The 10,139-nt window shown below is 35.5% G+C and overlaps 1 protein-coding gene across 1 annotated transcript in view; it reads right to left on the reverse strand.

Annotated features, from left to right (window-relative positions):
- The window catches only part of LOC148615661 (uncharacterized), a 191,876-nt gene extending 183,274 nt beyond the window's left edge, over positions 1–8,602 (reverse strand). The window contains exons 1-2 of the mRNA XM_088582139.1: positions 8,443–8,602; positions 2,697–4,757 (exon numbers count right to left, since the gene is read on the reverse strand). The gene's annotated coding sequence lies outside the window, so the exon portion shown is untranslated. The remainder of the gene's footprint in view (positions 1–2,696; positions 4,758–8,442) is intronic.
- Between the last annotated feature and the right edge of the window lie 1,537 nt (positions 8,603–10,139).

Here is a 10,139-nt window from a genome sequence, read left to right on the forward strand (position 1 = left end):
TAGAGTGAATTGTTTATCTTACACTGTGCTACATATTATACAATCATGATATTCTAATTATATTCAAACATCAATCGCGGAATTAACTACAGTATGTACAAGTATGTACAGAAACCATTAATGTAACTTTATAATTGTATACATTATGGCACGACGCGGTGATTTCCCTTCCAGGTGACAAAAGCCTAGGCTGCTTGTTCACTTAAAATCTCTAAAATACTTGGAAACCGTTTGTTCTCATATACATTGTTTTCATCCTGGGCACGTTTTAGCTTCTATCGTGTTATTGATCAATTGCACGCATTTGTTCGACATCATCAATAAAATGAATACCAACTTAAAACATCATTCAATCATGCCGCTAAACCTTGAACAAGTCTGTTCTACGTATGATATTTACATATAAAGTTAAAACCGGGTATAGATCTAGAGATTTCAGAAAGGGGTGGAGTCCAAAAAAGGGAGTTCCAGGGTAGCTGTTTTACTTACTTTTTACCCAATTTTCGCTGCACAAAATTAGCAAGATTTTCCAACAAAAGGGATGAGGAGTCCAACCACCGGAACGACACCAAATCCGCCATAGACGCGTTTAAAAATATGCAAAAAGACCAGTAAATAGTAGATAACGCATGTGTTCTCCTAATTTAAAACAGTGATGTCCAACCGCCTGCCTAGGGATACAAGCGATGTTATGAAAGCCATTTGCTGAATTGCACAGCGGACAGCGTCTGAGCACGGTTGAATATTAAAAGGTATATTAAAATTGAAGCTATTTGAGTCGATTGGAATCAACAGCCGATTTCAGCGATTTTTTGACTGGAACAGACCTTTTAGCATACAAATCGTGTGATTGCAAATGTTAAGGAAAAATAACAAAAATCAAAATATTCTGACTAAATCCTGCCACTGTAAACACAAATTTACAATAACATAACATTATTCTGTATCCTTGGACTATATATATCGACGAAGCAACATTCACTTTTAATTGTGGAAAATCAATCCACGATTTGAAAAAAAGGCATAACTGCAGAGACACAAATAGAAAATTTGTAGTAATTGACGTCAGCTTGTGGAATGGGAAAACCACGTAACAGATCGAAATGATTCGGGAGATAGGTGCAAGCAAACAACTATAAATGTATTGGTTTGTTTATAAGCATACTATCACATAGCTGATTCTCTCTGTTTCTGGATAATTTTGAAGTCAGAACCGTTAGATCATTTTTTCAATACTATGACAAGTATTTGATAGTGTGTTCAGAATTGATGTCAATGACGGAGTTTTAGGCGTAAATAAAACTACCGAGTTTAAATATATGAGGACCTTCACTCCCCTGAATATTTCAGTGCTCTTCACGTGACACTCAGAAACTGTTTAGCAAACGTGATGATTTTGACTTTCCATTCGTAAACTTCCCTTTTTTGAGGAACTATACCCCCATCTTCAGCATATGGAGTAAATATTTCACATTAATCCGTTGCCGTCATGCCTGTAATTTGTACACGGACTTTCTTTTTAGAGTGAGGATACTGCCATAGCATATGCTTCTTATTCAAAAGTATTATTGCAGTGGTTGTCAATATCATCACTACATAGTTTTACAGTTGTTATTACAATACAGGATGTTTCTGTCTCACTGATGAGACAAAATTACCGGATTGACAACCCACTGAACTTGACACTTGTCGGGTTTTGCTCACTCGCAATGTAGAGTGTGCCACAGGCGGACAGGAGATGCTTTATTCCTAATTGTCCCACTTCATAAAATTTCATAGTCTCACACAAAACATTCTGATTGTCCCACATATAATTCAGGGTAGAAAATTGCTAAGCAAACAAATTAATTATTGTTTATTTAAAAGATTAGTAGAAGATCTTTTTCTTGTCAATTAATAAAGTTGTAAATGTAAATGTTTTAATGTATTCTTTTCGTTATTTTACATTTGCCAAAAATGCATTTACATTGTACAAAGTGCATGTGACTTTTAAGCTCTTCAAAGATGAAAATTGGTCTTCAAAACCTATGTATGTTAAAAACTTTTTTGGACATTTTGTACACATCTAATGTTTTTCCTCTTTGTTGAACAATCATAGCAAAAATATGATAGCAAACAAGCAATTTAAAACAAAAATCAACTATTTAAGACAGCCTGCACTCCAAGTCAAATTCAGCAATCACCAACTACTTTCTTTATCGACTACAAAACTATCATACAGAATATCATACACTTCCAAAGATTGCAATTATTTATCATACAGATAGCAGTATTTTATCGAAATCCATGTTCCCAGTGTAATAAATTTCGATAATTCACACTGTGAAATAAATTCGGTAATTTCACTCTCACGCTTTCTCCCGCAAAATCGTCACAACTTTGATCTCAATCCGCCAATCACAGAATTAATCAAAGACTGAAGTCTTCAAAGTCGCTAATCTTCAAATATTCACTGTCACTGATTTTGGCATATTTAAACATCCGAAATGATACAAATGCGATATGCTCTTCCGCTGAAATTTTTATGCCCTTTGATATTATTGCGTACTCTTTCGTAACAGTTATGACCCGAATGGCTATATATAGATATCGGTGTACTGATAATATGTATAACTATAGGCTAAAAACCACTAATTCCACTTCCCATAGGCTTCTATGCTAATGTCACAATATTCAATGGCTTCTCTGGACTTTACCTTAACTTTAACCTGCAGAGGACTATATATCAGCATGATTCTACATATGTCAGCTCAGAATGGCATGTGGGGTTAGCAGACTTGCAGTGCAGTACTGGTCACCGGAAGTGAAGTGTCTATAAATAGCATAGGAAATCCCAGTGTTTTCACAAGATAGGGGTATATTTAGAAATCATTATGGAGATTAGGCTTCACATCACAAGAAGCAAAATGCACCTATAAAATGTACAGAAATGTTTTTCCTTTCAGAAACTGTTTAAATTTTTTAAATGAGATGAGACCTTTTTTGACAGCACTATGAGGAACAGGGGTAATTTCTGCGTAGGACTATTTTTGCGTACGTTCCAAATGCTTATTGGTTGAATTGGTGGTCTGTCACCTATATATAATCAATAGTAACGAACGCCTTTGTTCGAATCAGAAACTGGGTAATATTACATAAATTCAATGCTAACTGATCATTTTATCCTTTAATGTAAACTTCCCGTTCTAATACAAGCAAAAAAACGCGCATAGACTTGTGTATGATGTTTTATAAAAGGTACGTTGTTGCGATCTTTGGGTTGCTTATGATATTGACCGGGAACCAGTTTATGAACCAGATTTAGCAGCTGGGCGTGCCAATGTATATGGCCTATATAGTCTTGTAACTAGCATTAGTGCCTGAATCGGAAACCGGGTAATGTTCAAAGCTAACTGATCATTTCATGAAACCTTCCCGTTCTCATACAAGCAAGAAACACACGCACAACACAACAAGAGGTACATTTTTATCTCGTATGAATCTAGAACTACGACGCTTTAGCGGTGAACACGGCGAAGATCTGCTGGATTATGTGGCGTATGACTACATGTTAATGTCCTACAATAAATCTTACCTCTTCTACCTGTAATTTTCAGAAGTTTTATGGTTGTCATCATGAACTCGTGGATCGTTACGGTGTATCTATCTGCGTCATGAAAACTGATTTGTTCAACTTGTCATAGTTTTTCTTTCCTCTTTCGTCTAACACGGACTCTACTTTTTTATGAGCAACTCGGCGGGTGTTTCTACAAAAGCAGAGGACGCTTACCCTACTGATGCACCTGGTCCATGCTCCCAGCTTTTAGTGGAGTCCGAGTTGCTCATCTGCTTTTGTTACTTTGTATGTATGATTTTAGTTACTTTATGTTCTTTGTTGTGTATGTCTGTTTTCCGTGTCTGGTCTTTGTCTTTGAATTACATTCTTTTGATTACTACTATAACCTTGGTTCCCTTGATTACTCTTTCAAATGCAGGACACTCAGGAATACATCCTTTTATACGTCTGCGGAGCACCAGATGCTACTCTGCAGGGTTTTCTTTGTGAGTTCATATTGCAAGTGCATTAGTTTTCATGTGCTGTCTTATTTTCCAAATCATAAGTTTTAATGTAATTGTATTTTATTCTGCTATATACGAGGTTGTATACAAGTGGGTCGTCTGTGTTTCCAGTTTTCAACTTTTTGGTCATGTCTTTTGATTTTGCTCGAGATTGAGCAATAACAGGTCTGTGATGCCCTTAGATGTTCGGGGCCACACGCGCACTACACTGAAGGAATCGACGTGTCTCTGCCCTTGCCTGGAAAGGTCGGGTAACCCGTTGAACCTCCTCCGTGCTAGGGATTGGGGCTTGTAATTCTTCCCCATGAACTAGGAATTCCCAGTCGATTTTCCACATAAGAAACAAGAAAATATCTTTCTTAACTGTGCGAGATTTCCTTATCTCGCCCAAGGGTGCGCTGACCTGTAAAAAAAGCAGTTAGTGAACGATCATATCTTACAGTAATTTAGTGTTTGACGAACCTTTAAAAAAGGGATTGAGGGTCAGCAACGTATGTCTTACATACATGCATGTAGATCCTTTGGCAAAACATGAATGGCTCAAAATCCTTCTGTAGGAAGTGATGTAAGCAGCTAGGATGTAATTGTTTGAACTTTCGACGAAGACGCACATACTCTCGCATATTCCCGTTGGCGATGTAATTGCATTATCGATAAAAACAAATGTAATTTTAGTACATTGTACAAATATCTCCGCCCTGCAAAAAAAAAAAACGTTAAATCATATAAAAATTTGCATGGAGGATATGGATTGATAATTGCTTGGAGTTTGTTTATATCGAATGTTTTAATGTGACTGGTCGTGACGTACACTAGTCATATTGATACGTCACGTTCAGTCAATATTCCTATTCAAACATTTATTTGGAGTGAGAAAAAGAATCAAACTTCAGCTTTTCTTATGCAAGAATGCACCTATGGGGTCAGATATCGGAGCCTCGATCGTTATCGAGGGAACGATGAAATATTACCCTCGGACACAAGGACTTCTTTCTTCTATCAAATACACAGCCCGACTATTATATAAACACAAAAAGTGTCCGAGATTTCCTTTTCTTTTACTCGCACGGGTGTTAGATTCTTAATGTCCCTGAATTGCTTGTCCTATTCTGATGCTTCGATATTTCTGGTCGTTATTATGCAACATGTTAATGATTTTCATGGTATAATGTTTCTAAATTTTCTACTCGAATGATTATACAACTTACTCCCAGGATGTAGAAATGTGTGTTCGACCGCAATAAAATATACGGTCGTATAAAAATGAAGAAATGAGAGCCTGGAATTCCCCCATTTTTCTAAATTTATGTATCGGACTCGGCGAACGGCCCTTTAGAAAAATCTTGGATCCCCTTTTATGCTTTCCCCCGCCCTTTGCATTGCTGTTCTTCTGTGTGGATGTTATAAATTGTTCGAAGTGCCATTCTTTAGACCTGATCAGACTATTACAGGGAATCAAGTAAAAAATGCATCCATAAAGACGTAGAACTATTTATGTCTCTACATTTTTAACAGATAAAGATGTTTGAATGGCAATCGTTTCGTTCACTCTGTCTGACGTCAATACATTAAACAGGGAAGACACGATATACAATAACCGTCTTAGTTTACCTGATCTACATGACGGAGTATAACTGATCGATCCAATGACATTCAAGTCTTAGTGGAGATAAGTAAACCAGGATACACAACGCAACAATTTAATTTACAGTTTATCAATCAAAATTATTTTTACATAAACATAATCAAATTTATGTAAATGAATGTTACTTTTTTTTTTGCTTTAAGGTATTTCTTTGGAGAGGTGATTCCGTGATGGTGCTAAAATGAAGAAAAATGCACATGTATTAAACATTAAAAATCACTAAGGAAACTTGGTCATTCAAACGACATTTCAATTTTACAAAAGATGCACTTGAAGGGTTTCCTCTTCTAACGTTTCAAAAGTACCTATTTGTTATAGGAAGTTCCCAAATTATGTTAAAGAAAAGAGATATATGTTTATTAAATAATGGACTGGGAATTTACGATGCACCTCAGTGGAGATAGTTTAATAGATATAATTTACAGTTACGTAATATTTACATGTCTCTATGGTAATAACCTTGGACTTTTATGTACTACTTACTTTCACAAATCATATGTCTTTATGATAACGTCAATATTAAACTTTTTATGACAATTCATAAGCAATTACATGTACGAAAAGATCAACATGAATGAAACTATATTGAAGTTTTCGACGTCAGTAGATGTCAAAACGGAAAAACCATGCACAAATAACTGCACGCAAAAATATTCACAATCTACGACTGTTTGTACCGCTACAGGCTCGGATTTGGATTTTAGCTTCAACCCATTTTTTTACTAATACATCAATTGACCAATTAAACATACAACGAAGAAAGAATACGGTGATGTCTTCACATTTTAGTGAGGAAGATAGTAAATTTGAAAAAAAAATTATATGCCGTACCGATCAATGATATCGGAGATTTCTGTACGCATGATACCATGGACGGATGCAAAAGTTTTTCCAAAAAGGGGGGCGGGTGATGGCTGCATGGAGTTCAGCAGTCACATACCATTATCTACCTTCGAATACATGTACACTACTTCTGGGACATATAATACGAACTTCGTATTATATGCCCCTGGTTAAGTGAAGATAACCACCATGACTGAATGTGACAAAACCGTTAAGTACTGAATGTCTTCATGTTCACAACACAATGCAGTATATAATGGATTGACTAGTTTGACACCATTATGAAAGTCATTGGAGACATCGAGTAGGAAAATTGGCGGCAAAAGTTTACTGTATTAGTACATCATTCATTTACATTCAGGAACTGTTCATTCTCATGTCCATTGAATCAAGCTCTCGCGCACATTTATTAGAGTCACATGCACAACAGATTGGATGTAGCAGACGAGTACAACCAAATAACAAAAAAATAATGAATAAATTTTATAAGCAAAGAAATATATGAAATATTTTATATAAAATAAATCTAACAACAAACCAGCAGGAGTACTAGTACGTTTATATAAATGAAATCAAATTTAATATCAATGACTTCTCATAAAATGCAACGGACCATTAATTTCAATGCATTGCGAGGTTATCGTACTGAACAAGGAAATATCATATAAAAGCACGTTACGATTTGGACAAATAACAAAATACTAGTAGATTATTTTCACGATGTTACAAGATTTTAAAGTTGCCCGATGATTTCGTTTGAGGTTACATGTATCATCATACATTTTTAGAGACGACAAAAAAAAAAAAAAAACTGGAATAAACTTAAGATTACTCTTGATTGTATATATCTAAGTAACATAGGGAAGAAACAGAGGTGTTGGCGAATAGCAATTTTAGGATTGGTGGTTAGAATCGAATCCCGGGAGCAACATATTTTAAGACCTAATAATTTCTTCCGGGTCAATTGCTGCAGTAAATCAAAAGCTACTTTATGACTCTTGTATACCCAATCAGTTAATAAGTCATTTTGAAATGATAAATTTTGTAAAATTACTAGTTTTTCGGGTGGCACAATTATGGTTATAACTACAAGTGAGCAGGAAAACTCCTGACATGTGTCCCATAAAACATTCTGCACGACAACTTCAATATTACTTTAGAATGAAATGCGCAACATGCGAAATTTTTCAGAAGTAGGATGCAAAGAACATAAAATAACCGAAATGATACATACAAAGTAACAAAAGTAAATGAGCAACTCGTGATATGGTATTATCATATTGAAAAACACATGAAACTGGGCCATCTTAAATCTTGCACAACCGTCGACAGTTGAAAAGAAAGCTATTTATTTGGGGTTTTCCATCAGCTTTAAACTAGGACATCTAACATTTATTTGTTATCTTTCCCAATATGCATAAAATGCTGGCATTTGAAAACATCAAAATAAAGGCATATTATTGAGCATTAACACTGAAATTGTGCTGCTTTCTCTGCCTACTGAAGCAACAATAAATATGAACAACCCTAATCATGAACGAATAAATAATAATCATCGCCATATCCAGCTTCAGTTTGTAGTTTAAGGTTTTAAACACTCGACCCATTTTGAAGAGGCAAAGATTGACCTGACGGATCAGTAGTTAACGTACAGGGGCTTGCTTCCACTACCAAATATGCAGCCGTATTCGTAATTAAACACATGTTACCCCTTTTGTTAAAAAAAAAAAACAAACTTAATTTAGTTGCAAATTTGGGCAAAGACGAGCAAATAATAACCTCAAAATCACGATTTTCAAAATCTCTGGATCCGCAACTGTTTCATATACGAGTCGGGAAAGAGTGAGCAAGCCCCTGTGGTAAATGCTCAATTGTAGTCAGTTAGTTCTAAATACTTTTAAAGGGTAGATCGCGCGTCCTAATCTTGTATAAATCTGGAACGCATGGCGTTATATATCATGTGAACGGTGATACTTTCCGATTCATATCTAAATAACATTACTTAAAATTTTGATTACTACCATAAGCTGCATACGCCCACATATGCACTCTTCAATGATCGTCCACCTACATAAAGAGTTCCACCTATTAACAACCAAATAACCTACGAAGTTTAAAGGTTGTAATCTTCCATGATCAAAATACGTCACTCCCTTTTCTTAATAGTGACGAATGTTAGACTTGCGTCTTATATTCGCTTTGTCAATATTTGCACAAAACAAAATATTTTTGTTTAAGTTATTTGCGTAAAGGCAGAGGAAATTCAGTAACCCCTTAAAGTTTGTAACGCTTTAAGTTCAAGAACTGTGTCGGAGATTCTAGTAGAAAGTAATATTGAAGACAAAGACTAGTCGGGGAAAATACAACGAATGAAAAAAAATGTACTCAAAGAACACACACACGCACAGAAACTAACGAATAAATTAACAACATAACTCCACTAAAATTGGGAGTATGATCTAGGTGCACCAGTAAGGTAAAAATCTGACTTCATCTCAAGCCTTGGATCTTCCAATATAAAAATTCGTTGATATCGAAAAAAATAAGGTAGGAAAAAATCGTACAACTTGATCCTTGCACAGTTCCCGAAACAAGGAGTTTGAGTTGGTCTACTTAACATTTTCAAATAAAATGTGAATGAATGCAGACCTGTGCGGTTCCAAGGAAAACCATGCCTAGCGAATTTGGATTAATGTTGTTCGTATGCATGAGGTGTCTACTCCAGAAGTGAATATTAACTTTTAATCACTACCATATATTTCTAATTTTTAGATCAGATCGTCCTGTTCTTGCTTGACTAACAGACCGCACTCTGTATTCTTGTTTAACTTCTGTAGGTTGTACATGCGTATGACACGGTATCAGGGTCAAAAATAGGCATTTAAGCATATGCTTAATTCGATGTTTCACTATTTATGTATATTCTTAAAGTAACAAAGTATATAAGTAACAAAAAACCAAAGTAACAAGCTCCGCCTACTCACTATTACGGTTCAAAATGTCAACAGAACAGGGTCTTTCGTGGAAAATTATCGAAACTTCAATAATGAATGTAATTTTTGTAGCAAATTTGGTATCAGCATACAGGAAAATGATTCCGGAATCGAACTGGGTAAGTGTGACATGCACAATTTCAACTTGAAAGTCGTTACAAGCGGTTGAAGGGCGATACTCCACGGTACCACTAAATCTCCAACTTTTTGTATGGCACATCGTTCTGACCCCAACCCGACATATCAATATCCAAATAAAAAAGAGGAGGGTTGCAGGGTCAGAGGAAATTCGGAATATTCAATATTTATGCATAGGCATAAATCGAATTTTCCATATGCTTCAATATTAAAGCATATCCTTAATTCGAATAAAGCATATACAGAATTCGATTTTAGCTTATTCATGAACTGAATTTAGCATAATTGTTTAAGCATATGCAAGAGTACATATTTTTTTTACCCTGATACCGCATCATACATGCAGACTAACGCTGTGAAATGAATAATTCCCATGCTGTATTACTGATGATGATCCAGGCCAGTTTCATTCATTTCCTATTGCCAGTCCTGGACATAGACTGCCTATAAGCTGACTCCAT

The sequence above is a fragment of the Perna viridis genome, chromosome 5 (genome assembly GCF_037379345.1).
Source record: "Perna viridis isolate PV_CMFRI_1.1 ecotype Kerala chromosome 5, ASM3737934v1, whole genome shotgun sequence".
In the NCBI taxonomy this organism is placed as follows: Eukaryota; Metazoa; Mollusca; class Bivalvia; order Mytilida; family Mytilidae; genus Perna; species Perna viridis.